The sequence below is a fragment of the Delphinus delphis genome, chromosome 3 (genome assembly GCF_949987515.2).
Source record: "Delphinus delphis chromosome 3, mDelDel1.2, whole genome shotgun sequence".
NCBI classification, from domain to species: domain Eukaryota; kingdom Metazoa; phylum Chordata; class Mammalia; order Artiodactyla; family Delphinidae; genus Delphinus; species Delphinus delphis.
In genome coordinates, this window is record NC_082685.1 from 19,034,283 (window position 1) to 19,048,638 (window position 14,356).

The window sequence follows — 14,356 nt, forward strand, 5'->3', positions numbered from 1 at the left end:
GGGAGGGAGGCTGAAGAGGGAGGGGATATGGAGATATATGTATGTATATGGCTGATTCACTTTGTTGTACAACAGAAAGTAACACAGCATTGTGAAGCAATTATACTCCAATAAAGATACATTAAAAAGAAAGAGAATGGCTGAATCAATAATGGTGCATCTATATAGAGGGATATTATAAAGCCGTTAAAAATAATGAATTAAAGCTTTTCTGTGGACTGGGAGGGATTTCCAGGAGTATTGGTGGTTGAGAAAAGCAAGATGCAGGAAAGCATCTGTAATAGAACCAATTTTAAAAATGACCCAAACCCCTTGTGATAAAAATTATATAAAATATGGAAGGGTGCATATTAGGCTACCTCTGGAGCATGGAGATTGGGTGGAGGGGGAAGGAGAAGGGGAAAGGCCAAGCAAAAAAGAAAGTTGAAAAATCACACTGGAAATGTAATCCTAATTACATGAATGCATACACATAAACCTATTTATGTGGAGGCAGATATGTAAAGACAAATTTTAACCATTTCTGGAAATATATTTATTAAAAGGTTAACAGTGGACTTCTGTTTATATTTACTTTTCCTTTATGTTTTTAAGTATTATTAAATTTAAATTAATAATAATAATATAGTAAGTTATTATTAATTTGATTAGGGAAAATTATTTGAATTTGGAGCATCTCAGGCCATGTGGGCTGCTGTAACAAAAATACCATAGACTGGGTAGCTTATAAATAACAAATTTATTTCTCACATTTCTTGGTCCTGGAAGTCCAAGATCAAGGTGCCAGCAGATTGAGTGTCTTGTGAGAGCCTGCTTCCTAGATATCTTTTTGCTGTAACCTCATACGGTGAAAGGGGCAAGAGAGCTTTCTTGAGCTACTTTTATAAGGGCAGTAATCCTATTCATGTGGGCTTCAACATGTGCACTTGGAGAGGCACAAACGTTCAATTTGTAGCATGGAGGAAAGAAAAGAAAAAAGGAAAGGAAGAAGGAAGGGAGGGAGGGAGGGAGGAAGGAAGGGAGGGAAGGAGGGATTCCCTCTGAGCCCAGGCTTCTCCTGGCAGAGAACACATCAGTGAGGGAGCACACAGCCCTGAGCCCAGTGGGTCTCACAGTGCAGGACCAACTTCTCCTTTACCTGCAGTGGTTACACAGATGCCCCAGGCTCTGGTTCCTGGAATCAAAGGAAACTGAGGGAGCAGATTTGCCTTCCTGTCCCCAGGAGCCAGGGTATGGGCATGCAGCCTCGTGGTGGCCCTCCTGGAGCCTGAGGTCAGCAGAGGCCCTTCATGGGACAGCAGTGCCGAGGAGTGCCCTGGGGCACGATGCCACTGTATGTCGCAGAGTTCAGAGGCATGGCTTTGAGGCCCCAGAGTGGATGGTTCCCCATCAATTCCTGTCTCAGCTCTCCTTGGCTCCTTGGTTCCTGCCCAAGCCTGCCTCTCCCACCTTCCTCTTGACCTTGTCAGCTGCCTGGTAGGCTTCCAATAAATCCCTTCTCTGCTGAGTCAAAAAGAGTTCGCTTCTGTTGTTTGCAGGCACCGCTGTTCATAATCAGCCCCGTGGAGAGATGGGGAGCTAGGCCTGTCAGTTCTGTGCATGGGGTCCCTGGGCCCACAGCCCCTCCCACTCTGCTTTCTCCCTTCTGAACTGTTACCCGGGCAAGGCTCACACAAATGTCACCTCCTTGGCAAAGCCTCCCCAACTCCTGCCCTGGCCAAGAGGTTTATGACATTTTCTTGCCAAAGGCCTCGAGTCAGCATCCCCAGGCAGGGCAGGCTGGGGTGTATTGGAGATGTGACCCCCAGCTGGGTCCTCAGGAGCTGACACTGAGGGAGTGAGCTTTGCTTTCCTGGTGATGGCAGGGGTACGGGGGTTGGGGGAGCCTGGGACTGTTAGTTTCAGGTCCCACACCAGCAAAGCTGTGGTAATTTTTTTCTCTGGGGCCCTAGAGTCAAATACACTCACCCAATGACCAAAAGCAAGGTCTGCAGACCACTGAAGCTGTTCCACACATTCTTCTTGCTCATGGAATTGGACCCCACTACTTGGGAGAGAGTCACTGTATTCCCTTCCTGGTGCTGTGATACAAATCACCACAAACTTGGTGGCTTAAAATCACACACTTCCATCCTCTCACAGTTCTAGAGGTCAGAAGTCCTAAATCAGTCTCACCGGGCTAAAGTGAAGGTGGCGAGAGGGCTGGTTCCTTCTGGAGGCTTCAGGGGAGAATCCATTTCCCAGACTTTTTCACTTTCTAGTGGTCACCTGTGTTCCTGGGCTTATGGCCCCTTCCTCCATCCTCAAAGCTCATCACTCCAATCTCTGCTTCCACCATCACATCACCTTCCTCTGCAGTCGAGTCTCCTTCTGTAAGTACACTTATAAGTATACTTGTGATTTCATTTAGGGCCCACTTGGATAATTCAGGATAATCTCCCATCTCAAGATCCTTAACTTAATCACATCTGCAGTCCCTTTTGCCATGCAAGGTAACAGTCACAGGTTCCCGGGATTAGGATTGGACATCTTTGGGAGCCATTATTCAGCCTCATGCAGTCACCCTGGCATGATTATGTTTACAGTGCATGTGCCTCCTTCTGGTCTTTTTCTCTTCAGAGGGGCCATTGTAAATACTTCCTCTTGAGTGTCTGCATGAGCAATGCTATGCTCTCACCACTTCTGCAAGCCCCAGTGAGCTTCCCAGTGGCCAGGGCAAAAGTTTCAATTCATTTTGTCATGCATGCCTGTCTTTCCATCTAGGGTTAGAGGCCACTGCTAAATGTCCTTGCCTGTCTCAGCACCTACACCATGCTTGGCATGGGATGGGCTTCCACAGCATCTGCTGGCCAGTCACAGAGGAAGAGGCTGTTCCCCTAGGCCCACACTGAGGCTACAGCCCACAACAAGTCCTCTGTCCTCTTGGAGGTCTGGATAGGAACCTCTGCCCTTCTCCCTGGTCCCTAACCAGAGTGCCCTCAATGCCTCCTTCACTGCTCAGCTGCTCCTCTGAGATTCGTAGGTGAGTTCCATTCTGGTGACAGAGGGGACATATGCCTTCCCTGGGAGCCAACCTGACTTATTCCCCCAGCTTGACCAATCCTGACTCCATCACTCAGAACCCACCTATGAGGAAGGGCCACCAGGCATACCTGACAGGTTCTGGAACCTTCTCTTTTGGGTGTAAAAAAGGAAAGAAAGAATAGTGTAATTTTCAAGTGAATGGGAAATTAAGCCCAGACCAGATGACAGAGGGCTGTGGATAGATTTCATTTGAATGGATGCCAGCCTCACAGCCTCCTCAGGGTCCTGAACACAACTGACTACAGCCCAGGCAAGCCACAGGAAGAGATGAGAAGGCCATTGGGATTGTACAGAATTGCTGTGGCCCAGAGCTGGCAGAGGTGCAGCAGCTTCTCAAGAGAAGCCTGAGACCCAGATTGGTATATACAATCTCCAGTTCTAAATGTTTGCTTCCAAGTAACTAAACTGCAGCCACCACGCAGGCCTGGCCCAAGGGGTCTGGACCAGAATGTGGGTCTCCAACTGTGCCTCTGCCTGATACCATGCTCTGTGGTGCCCAGGCCACTGTTTCCTCAACATGGGGATTGTGGACCACCTGTGTCAGCATCACCTGGGGACACAGGTTACCAGTGGGACTCCTGGGCCTGAGCCCCATGGGTAGTGCTTAGGACCCTGCATCTGCCACAGGTGCCACAGCAATAGTTCCTTTTAAACTTCTGGATTTGAGAACCCTGGCTAAAGTTCATCATGGAGCCCTGAGGAATCCAGACATCCAGAGCTGTTTAGCTCCAGTCAGTGTCATATTTGGGACTTATGTGACATAAGAGTTCCTTTAAAAAACAATCCCACCTGCTAAATAAAGTTTGCTATCAAGCTTTGCTGATGTGGGCAGTGGGAGCATGGAATCTAAGGCAGGCAGAGCAAGCTTGAGTTTTTGAAAACGAGTCCAGCCATGCCACTTGTCTGCTCACACCCTCCAGCGGCTCCCCATACATTCATAGTCCAGTCCTTGGCCAGCTCATGGCCTCAGGCCCTGGATGCCTCCACATCTCTGCTGTCATTCTCCACCATTGCGCTTGCCCCTTTGCTCAAATGTCACTTTCTCAGTAAGACTTCCTCTGATCTCCCTATATAATGTAGTCTTTCCCACCCCAAACTCTCTCCCTTCCAAACAATTTTTCTTCCTAGTCCACAGCTGCTTCCACATTCTAACATCACATTATAGGATGTTTTGTTCCCAGCTGTATCCTCAGAGAGCAGTGCCTAACACACAGTGGGTGCTAAATAACTATTTGTGGAACGAATGAATGAAGGACCACACCACAAGTTGTTTCCGCCTAAGGGCCTTGGCGTGGGCTGGTGCCTTTGTCGGGAAACTTCTTCCTCCTCAACACACAGTTGGCTCCTTCTTGTTACTCAGGTCCCATTAAGTGTCCTCACCTCAGAGAGGACTTCCCTGACTCTCTAATATCCTACCTCTCAGTCTTTATTTGTCATCCTGCTTTATTTAATTTTTCTTTAACTTGAGATATAATTAACATAATATAAAATTTCATGTAACATAAAACTCACCATTTAAAAGTATACAGTCAGTGCTTTTGAGTGTATTCGCAAGATTGTTCAACCACCATCAATGTCCAATTCCAATTCCAATAACACCCATTACTCCAAAAGGAAACCCTATGCTCATTAGCATTCTCTCCTCATCCCCCTCCCCCAACCCTGCAACCACTAATCTACTTTCTCTATGGATTTGCCTATTTTGGGCATTTCACATAAATGGAATCATACAATCTGTGGCCTTTCATGTTTGACTTTTTTCACTTAGGACATAATTTTCAAGGTTCACCCATGTTGTAGCATATATCAATACCTTAATCTTTTTTATGGCTGAATAATATTCCATTGCATAAAGTGACCACATTTTGTTCATCAGTTCATCAGTTGATGGACATTTGGGTTGTTTTCACTCTTTGGCTGTTATGAATAATGCTGCTATGAACATTCACGTACATGTTCTTGTGTGAATGTCTATTTTCATCTCTCTTGAAAATGAAAGTTCTTATCACTTTAGAGTTCTTATCACTTAGAGCTCTTATCACTTTCTGAAATTATTACTGGGCCTACTATTTATTGACTGTATCTACCAGGGCCAGGGTTAGGGTACAGTGAGTGAAGAAGCACTTATCTCAGGTACAAAATATAAGAAGCATGCCCCAAACCTCAGTCATCAGCATAAATACTATTTTTATGCAATATTTTAAAAAATCAAAGATAGGATCCGTCAAAGTGCTGGAGCCTGAGGCAAAAGGGAAAATCAAATCCTGTCTCCATTTAAAATGTTGATCTTTTGTTCCCCATGGATTTTTTGCCTTAGTTTTGATTTTTTAAAATATTGCATTAAAATATTATTAATCTTGATGGTTGAATTTTGGGGCACTATTTTACATTTTGCATGGAGGAAAGTGCCTCCTTTGCCTTAGTCCCCTCAGGGTGTGAGTACCATGGGTGCTCCATCTCTAACACACACAGAAGGCTCTCAGGAAGCTCATGTCTGGCTGAAGGAAAGGATTGTCTGTGAGCAGGGGGTATACAGTCAACTTTGAATTTAGGGCAAGCTCTCAAGCTGTGAGGCCACGGCTCCCCTGATGCGCTTCAGAACCCAAGGTGAGAGGGACTGAGGCCAGTCCCCAGGGAGGGCTGCTTGATGGAGAGGAGGGAATAGATCCCAGGGCATTGTGAAGAAGAAATGGACACAGATCTGTGAGCAACTGATGCGGGGAGGTTGGCAGAGGAATTTTACCATCCAGTTAGGCATCTGATATCTGGCATTGAAGGTGCAGGAGGCCCAGCATGGCTTTGGGGACAGGTTGGCTGGGACTGCCTGCTCTACAGATGCATGCCTGAGCCGGGTTGGGGGTGTCAGAAGAAGGGCGCCTCCCTGGTAGCCCCATGCAGCACTGGCACCAGCTTTGGTCTTTGTGAGACTCCAAGCAGACAACTCAACAGGGCTTCAACCCAGGTGCAGAATTTAACCAAAGGGGAGCCAAAAAACTCAGCAAACAAGATAAATATTTTAATGCAGTAGTAAAAAAATTAAATCAGGAAACTATTGTCTATATACTGGCCACCTGTTTTTGTTTTTTTAAATAAAGTTTTATTGGAAACTTGGCAAAAATTAGAGAATAAAAGCCCCTGGTGCTGGCCATAGCATCACAGAAGGGCACTCTCATGCCCTTCCTGGGGTGTCCTGGGTGTCCTGGGATGACAGTGGCTTTAGCAGGGCTCTCTTTGACCATTTCTTTCCCTCATGACTGAAAGGACTGGGTATTGACACAACCCTTTTGGAAAGTAATTGGTTGATACTTACTAAAATTTAAAACCCACTTCTCCTTTGGAGCTATCATTGCATTAAAAAAAAATCCATTTAAGGACTTCCCTAGTGGTGCAGTAGATAAGACTCCATGCTCCCAGTGTGGGGGGCCTGGGTTCAATCCCTGATCAGGCAACTAGATCTCACATGCATGCTGCAACTAAGAGTTCACATGCCACAACTAAGGAGCCTACTGCCACAACTAAGGATCCAGCGAGCTGCCACTAAGGAGCCCTTCAGCCGCAACTGAGGAGCCCGCCTGCCGCAACTAAGGAGCCCACGAGCCACAACTATGACCTGGCGCAACCAAGTAAGTAAATAAATATTTTTAAAAATCCATTTAAGTTTTTATATCAGGTCCCTGTATTAAGTACTCCCATTTAGCATGATTTTAATTTCTCTTGTCTGGAATCTGATTGATTTATCTTCTACATCCCTGAGCAATCATTTTAGGGAGAGAGGAGAATTATACCAAGGAGTGGGATCACTGGTTTATAGGAAATATGCACACAATTATTCAAAATACTGCTTAAGCATTTGCCAGCATGGCCAGCACACATAAACTCCCTCATCAGCAAATGAGAGGCCTCATCCCCTCACATTCTCATCAATATTTGATATTATCTACCTTCCTAACTTTTTATTTGGCTACGTTGGGTCTTCACTGTTGCTCACTGGCTTTCTCTAGTTGCGGCGAGTGGGGGCTACTCTTCGTTGAGGTGCATGGGCTTCTCATTGTGGTGGCTTCTCTTGTTGTGGAGCACGGGCTCTAGGCACGCGGGCTTCAGTAGTTGTGGCATGTGGACTCAGTAGCTGTGGCTCGTGCGTTTAGTTGCTCTGCAGCATGTGGGATCTTCCTGGACCAGGGCTCAAACTCGTGTCCCATGCATTGGCTGCTGGATTCTTAACCACTGTGCCACCGGGGAAGTCCCTACCTTCCTAAATTTTGAAGTTTGGGCATAAAAGTTGTATTTCATCTTGGTTTTAACTTGTTTTTTTCCTGATTCTTAGAGAGTTTTGTTTTTCTTTCTTTTTTGTATTTATTTTTCTTAATTGAAGTATAGTTGATTTACAATATTATATTAGTTTCAAGTGGAAAACATAGTGATATTTTTATAGATTATACTCCATTTAAAGTTATTATAAAAGAGTGGCTATATTCTTTGTGCTGTACATTACATCCTTGTATCTTATTTATTATATACATAGTAGTTTGTATCTCTTAGTCCCCTTCTCCTATCTTGATCCTCCCCTCACTCCTCTTCCCATTGGTAACCACTAGTTTGTTCTCTGTATCTGTGAGTCTGTTTCTGTTTTGTTATATTCATTCATTTTATTTTTTGATTCCATATAATAAGTGAAAACATACAGTACTTGTCTTCTCTGTCTGACTTATTTCACTAAGCATAATACCCTCCAGGTCCATCTATGTTGTTGCAAGTGGCAAATTTTCATTCCTTTTTATGGCTGAGTAGTATTCCTTGTATGTATATACCACATCTTCCTTGTATGTATATACCACATCTTCTTTATCTATTCATCTGTTGATGGACACTTAGGTTGCTTCCATACCTTGGCTACTGTGAATAATTCTGCAATATTGGAGTGCATTTATCTTTTTGAATTTGTGTTTTCATTTTCTTTGGATGTATACCCAAGAGTGGAATTGCTGGATCATATGGTAGCTCTATTTTTAGTTTTTTGAGGAACCTCCATACTGTCTTCCACAGTGGCTATACAAATTTACATTTCCACCAACTGTGTACTTGGGTTCCCTTTTCTCCACATCCTTGCCAACATTTATTATTTGTTGTCTTTTTGATGATAGCCATTCTGACAGGTATGAAGTAATATCTCATTGTGGTTTTGATTTGCATTTCTCTGATGATTAGCGATGTTGAGCATCTTTTCATGTGCCTGTTGGTCATGTGTATGTCTTCTTTGGAGAAATGTCTATTCAGATCTTCTGCCCATTTTGCAATCAGTTTGTTTGATATGATGTTGAGTTGTATGAACTCTTCATATATTTTGGATATTAACCCCTTATCAGACATACCATTTACAAATATTTTCTCCCATTCAGTAGGTTGTCTTTTTGTTTTGTTGATGGTTACCTATGCTGTACAAAAACTTTTAAGTTTAATTAGGTCCCCTTGTTGATTTTCCCAGAACCACTTATTGAAGAGATTCTTTTCCTTATTTTATATTTTTGTCTCCTTTGTCATAGATTAAATTTCTCTATTCTGTTCCATTGATCTATGTGTCTGCTTTGTGCCAGTAACATACTATTTTGATTACTGTAGCTTTGGAATATAGTCTGAAGTCAAGGAGCCTCATACCTCCAGCTTTATTCTTTTTTTCTCAAGATTGCTTTGGCTATTCTTTTTTTGTTTTTTCTTTTGTGGTTCCATACAAATTTTAGGCTTATTTGTTCTAGTTCTGTGAAAAAGGTCATGGGTATTTTCATAGGGATTGCATTAAATCTGTAGATTGCTTTGGGTAGTATGGACATTTTAACAATATTACTTCTTCCAATCCATGAACATGGGGTATCTTTCTGTTTATTTGAAACATCTTCAATTTCCTTCATCAATATATTATAGTTCTCAGAGTATAGATCTTTCACCTCCTTGGTTAAGTTTATTCCTAGGTATTTTATTCTTTTTGGTGTGGTTATAAATGGGATTGTTTTCTTGCTTTCTCTTTCTGATAGTTTGTTTTTAGTGTGTAGAAAAGCAATCGATTTCTGTATATAAATCTTGTATCTTGCAACGTTACTAAATTCATTTATTAGTTCTAATGGTTTTTTGGTGGAGACTTTAGAGTTTCCTGTATATAGTATCATGTCATCTGCAAATAGTGACAGTTTTACTACTTTCCTTCCAATTTGGATGCCTTTTATTTCTTTTACTTATTTGATTGCTGTGGCTAGGATTTCTAATATTATGTTAAATAGAAGTGGTGAAAGTGGGCATCATTTTTCTGTTCCTGAATTTAGAGGAAAAGCTTTCACTTTTCACTACTGAGTATGATGTTAGCTGTGGTTTTGTCATAAATAGCCTTTAATATGTTGAGATATGTTCCCTTTATACAAACTTTTTGAGAGTTTTTATCATAAATGGATATTGAATTTTGTCAAATGCTTTTTTTCTGCATCTATTGAGATGATCATGTGATTTTATCCTTTGTTTGTTAATGTGGTGTATCACATTGATTGACATGCAGATATTGAACCATCCTTGCATCCCTGGAATAAATCCCACTTGATCATGGTGTATGATCCTTTTTCTATATTGTTGAATTCAGTTTGCTGATATTTTGTTGAGGATCTTTGTATCTATATTCATCAGAGATATTGGCCTGTAATTTTATTTTATTTTTTTGTAGTGTCTGTCTGGTTTTGGTATCAGGGCAATGGTAGCCTTGTAGAATGAATTTGAGAGTGTTTCCTCCTCTTAAATTTTTTGGAATAGTTTGAGAAGGATTGGTATTAACTCTTCTTCATATGTTTGGGAGAATTCCCCTGTGAAGACATCTGGTCCTGGACTTTTGTTTGCTGGGAGTTTTTTGAATACTGATTTGATTTCTATACTAGTAATTGGTCTGTTCAGGTTATCTATTTCTTCCTGATTCAGTTTTGGAAATTTTGTATGTTTCTAGAAATTCTTCCATTTTTTCTAAGTTGCCAATTTGTTGGCATATAACTGTTCATAGTATACTTTTATGATTATATCTATGTATTATTGATTGTGATTTCTCCTCTTTTATTTCCTATTTTGTTTACTTGGCCCTCTGTCTTTTTTTCTTAATGAGCCAGGCTAAAGGCTTATCAATTTTATATTTTCCAAAAAATCAGCTTTTGGTTTCATTGATCTTTTCTACTGTTATTTTCTTGTTTCTATTTTATTTATTTCTGCTCTGATCTTTGTTATTTCCTTCCAGCTCTGGTCATCAGCATCCTACTCCCACACTGCCACCTCACAATCAGTCAGTCCCCAAGTTCTGTCAATCCACTTCCTTAGCACTGTCTGTTCCCATCACTTCTGCTCCATCCAATCATTCATCCACCCAGCAATGTTTCTCTCCTTCACTTCTTACCCTCTTTCTCAGTTCCTTGCTGACCTCCTTGTCCTCAGCTATACCTTTGTTTTCACCTAGCACACTGATCATAGGACCATATTTCTGGAAAAGAATGTGACCTTGTTAGGGACTGTGACCCTTGGATCTCAAGGACTTAAAGGGTAAAAGCCAAACACCTCTTTGTGCATTAGCCACCTACTTTGCTTTCCGTCCCCTACTCTTGTACCTGCCATTTAGTCACAAGACACTTCCCAGAGCTCAGCCTACTCTTTGAAAGATAGTCATGCTGGGTATAAGATTCTTGGTTGACACATATTTTTCTTTCAGCACTTTGAATGCATCATCTCACTGCCTACCTTTGATTCTGATGATGTTCTCTTGTACATGATGGGCTAGGGTTTTTTTGCTGCTTCAAAGATTTTCAAACGTTTTTCTCCTTCTCTTTCAGAATTTTTACTATGATATGTCTGTATGTGGATGTCTTTGAGTTTATCCTAGTTGGAGTTTGCTGAGCTTCTTAAATGTATAGATTAATAATTTTCATCAAATTTGACAAATTTTTAGCTATTATTTTTCAAACAATTTTTTCTGTTCCTTTCTCTCTTTCCTCTCCTTCTATTCTTCCCATTATGCATATGTTGGTGAGATTAATAGAATCTCACATTTCTTTGAAGCCCTGTTTACTTTGTTTTATTCTTTTTTTCTCTTTGATCTTCAAGTTGTATAATCTGAATCAATATATCTTCTAGTTTGCTATTTCTTTCTTCTGCCAGTTCAAATATACTCTTGAGCCCTTTTAGTAATTTTTTCACTTCAGTTACTATGCTTTCGACCCCAGATTTCCATTTTCTTCCTCTTTATAATTTTATATCTCTTTATTTGTATTCTCTGTTTGATGAGACATTGTCATCATATCAACCTTTATTTCTTTAAGCACAGTTTCCTTTAGTTCTTTGAACATATTTACAATGGCTGCTTTGAAGTTTTTGTCTGTTACATCTGACATCTTGGTCCTCTAATAGGTAGTTTGTGTTGTCTGCTTTATTTTTTCCTCATGCATGGGCAGATGTTCCTGTTTCTTTTCACATCTTGTAACTTTTTGTTGGAAACCGGAAATTTTAGAAAATATATGTTAACAAATTTGGATACTGGTCTTCATCCCCACCCCCCACCCCCAGCCTAGTTGTTGTTGTTTGCTTGTTTATTTGTTTGGTGACTTAGGTGGACTGTTCTAGTGAAGTAAATCTATTTTGCTGGCAGTGTGAAGCCTTTAATGTTGCTCTTCAGAGGGTGCAGCCTTGGGCATGTGCACAGTCACCCTGAGATGACAGTGCCTTTGGCAGGGTTCTTTTTGACTGTCTCTTTCCCTCATCTCTCTGTTATCTGTCTTTCTTTGTTGGTATCACACCCATCTGTTAAGCTCCACTAATTCTTGGATGATTTTTCTATTGCTTTTGACAATGTCCTGGGACATATACTGTTCCACAGTCTGGTCCAATTAAATGCAAGCCCCCTTTTCAGGGGTAGTTTTAAAGGTCAAATTTTGAGTTTTGTTCTGAACTCAGTTGGGTTCTTCATCACTGCCTTTTCCCATGGTTCTTTCTGGTAACCTAGCTGTTTTATGGTTTAGCTTATAGTTCTCATAAAGCTACTAGTCTCCTACTAATTGCTTAATTGCAATTAAGCTAATTGCTTATGGAAATTTCTATTGTTTTTGAGAGTGCCCTTAGGCTTGAAATTTGCTACATTATATTTCAAATAAAGTAATTTCCTCTGGGTAAAGCTTGGGAGTTCTCTGTTCTTATGGCCTCCCTCTCCCTGGGCAAAGTCTCTGAGCCACTGCTCCATCATGGGTAATGGGGACAGTGACCCACTTTCTCAGAGTGATATCTTTGCTTTATGGGCAGAGCACTGTGTGGGGGCTGTAGCATCTGGTCTCCTTGGCTTGCCTCTCCCAGCGTGGAAACTTCACCTTACAAGTGAGCTGGGGTGAGGGTAAACAGGGCTCCAATATTCTCTGACTAAAGCACCTGGGATAGAGTTTCCACTCTATGAATAGGAGCTGGTGGAGGAAGGGAGCCTCTGACCTCTCAGGTTTACTAACTCAGGGTTTAACCTTTACAACATGTAACTGGGGTGTGGGGATGAGAAATACTGGCAGTGTGTTCCTCTTGGGGAGATATGGTAGCCCTTGACTGGAATCTGGGGGGAGAAGGAGCCCTATGTTCTTGGCTGCACCTGCCTAGAGTGGAGCATCTATCATGCTGAGCTGAGAGTGAAGAGTGAGGAAGTGGGTTCAAACACCATAAACTTTCACTGTTCTTACTGAGTTTCAGTAGATTTTCTTAAATAAGTTTTTATTCATTTACTCTATGCTCTTTTAAGACAATTTATAGAAACTTAAAAAAAATCATTTTCACCACCTATGCTTGTTTTACTGGGGAGTGGGTCCCTGGAGCTCCTTACACGACCATTCTAGAAGTGGAACTCCTCCCACCTGCTCTTTGAGATTTCTGCTTCTGATGCTTGAAAGAGACTCTTCATCATCACTGCTCTGAGAAACTTTTCTGGCCCTGCCCTCCCCGTCCTCTGTCCCCAGGTGTTTCCTCTTCTGGTAGCCCCAAGTGTTTGGAATCATATTACTTTGGAAGGAGATAACCTTTTAGAGATAAACCTATCTTTTGCTGTCCCTGCACTTCCCCATTTCCCTGCTCATTATTCTGGGTACACAAGCCCTCTCAGGTTTGGGAGCCTCATTCTACCTCCCACAGTGATTTACTGTAATTTTTTGGGTATAATCCTTGAATGGAATTTTATAATTTGGCTTTAGAAATTATTATTTTTGCGGTACGCTGGCCTCTCACTGCTGTGGCCTCTCCCGTTGCGGAGCACAGGCTCTGGAAGCGCAGGCTCAGCGGCCATGGCTCACGGGCCCAGCTGCTCTGCGGCATGTGGGATCTTCCCGGACTGGGGCACGAACCCATGTCCCCTGCATCGGCAGGCAGACACTCAGCCACTGCGCCACCAGGGAAGCCCCTAGAAATTATTTTTAAAATTAATTTAAAAAATCAAAGTACTGCTTGAAAATAATCTATAGTGTTAAAGGGCTTATAACAAAGGTCAGCTATCCCTTTTCTCCCCTTCCCTTCCTTTTTCCATTCCCCAAGAGCACTCTGGGGTAATGGTTAGGATGGTCACACCTGCCAGCCATCCCTCAGAGCAGGCTTTTCCAGGAGTTCCTGCCCTACTTGCTCCAGTCTGCCCTATTTCCCCATGTCTTCCCTTGTTCTCTCCTTGCGTTGTAGCCTATGATTGCTGGTGCTCATCACCTTTCTTATTTCCTTATTTGGTGCACATATTTTGCAGCAGGAACATATCCTGATGTTATTAATTGTTGGCAAGGATTTGGGGGGCCCCCTGAATCTTGTTGGTGGGGATATAGACTGGCAAATATTCTGGAAAGCAATATTCTGTGAAATTAAGAATGTATAGATCCTGTCCAGTAATCCCACGTGCATAGAAATCTCCCACAGCTAGAAGCTGGAAGTCTTCACTCTTCAGATTCTCAAATACACGCTCTCTCTGTGTGTGAAATTTTAATCAATTTAATTCTTGGATAGGTAATACATCGCATAATTTAGAAGCAGAAAGTCTTTTTCTATCCACCCAGTCCACATTTCCCAAAGTTAACTATTATTAGATTTTTGTGTATTTTAAAACGTTTAAAAAATTTTAGAGACTTTGAATGTAATATAAGCAAATATAAATATATATTTCTTCCCATCCATTTTTACACAAATGCTAACATACTATACACGCTTTTTTATACCTGTATCATACAGTGGGTACCTTTTTATATCAGTAGGTAAAGAGCATCCT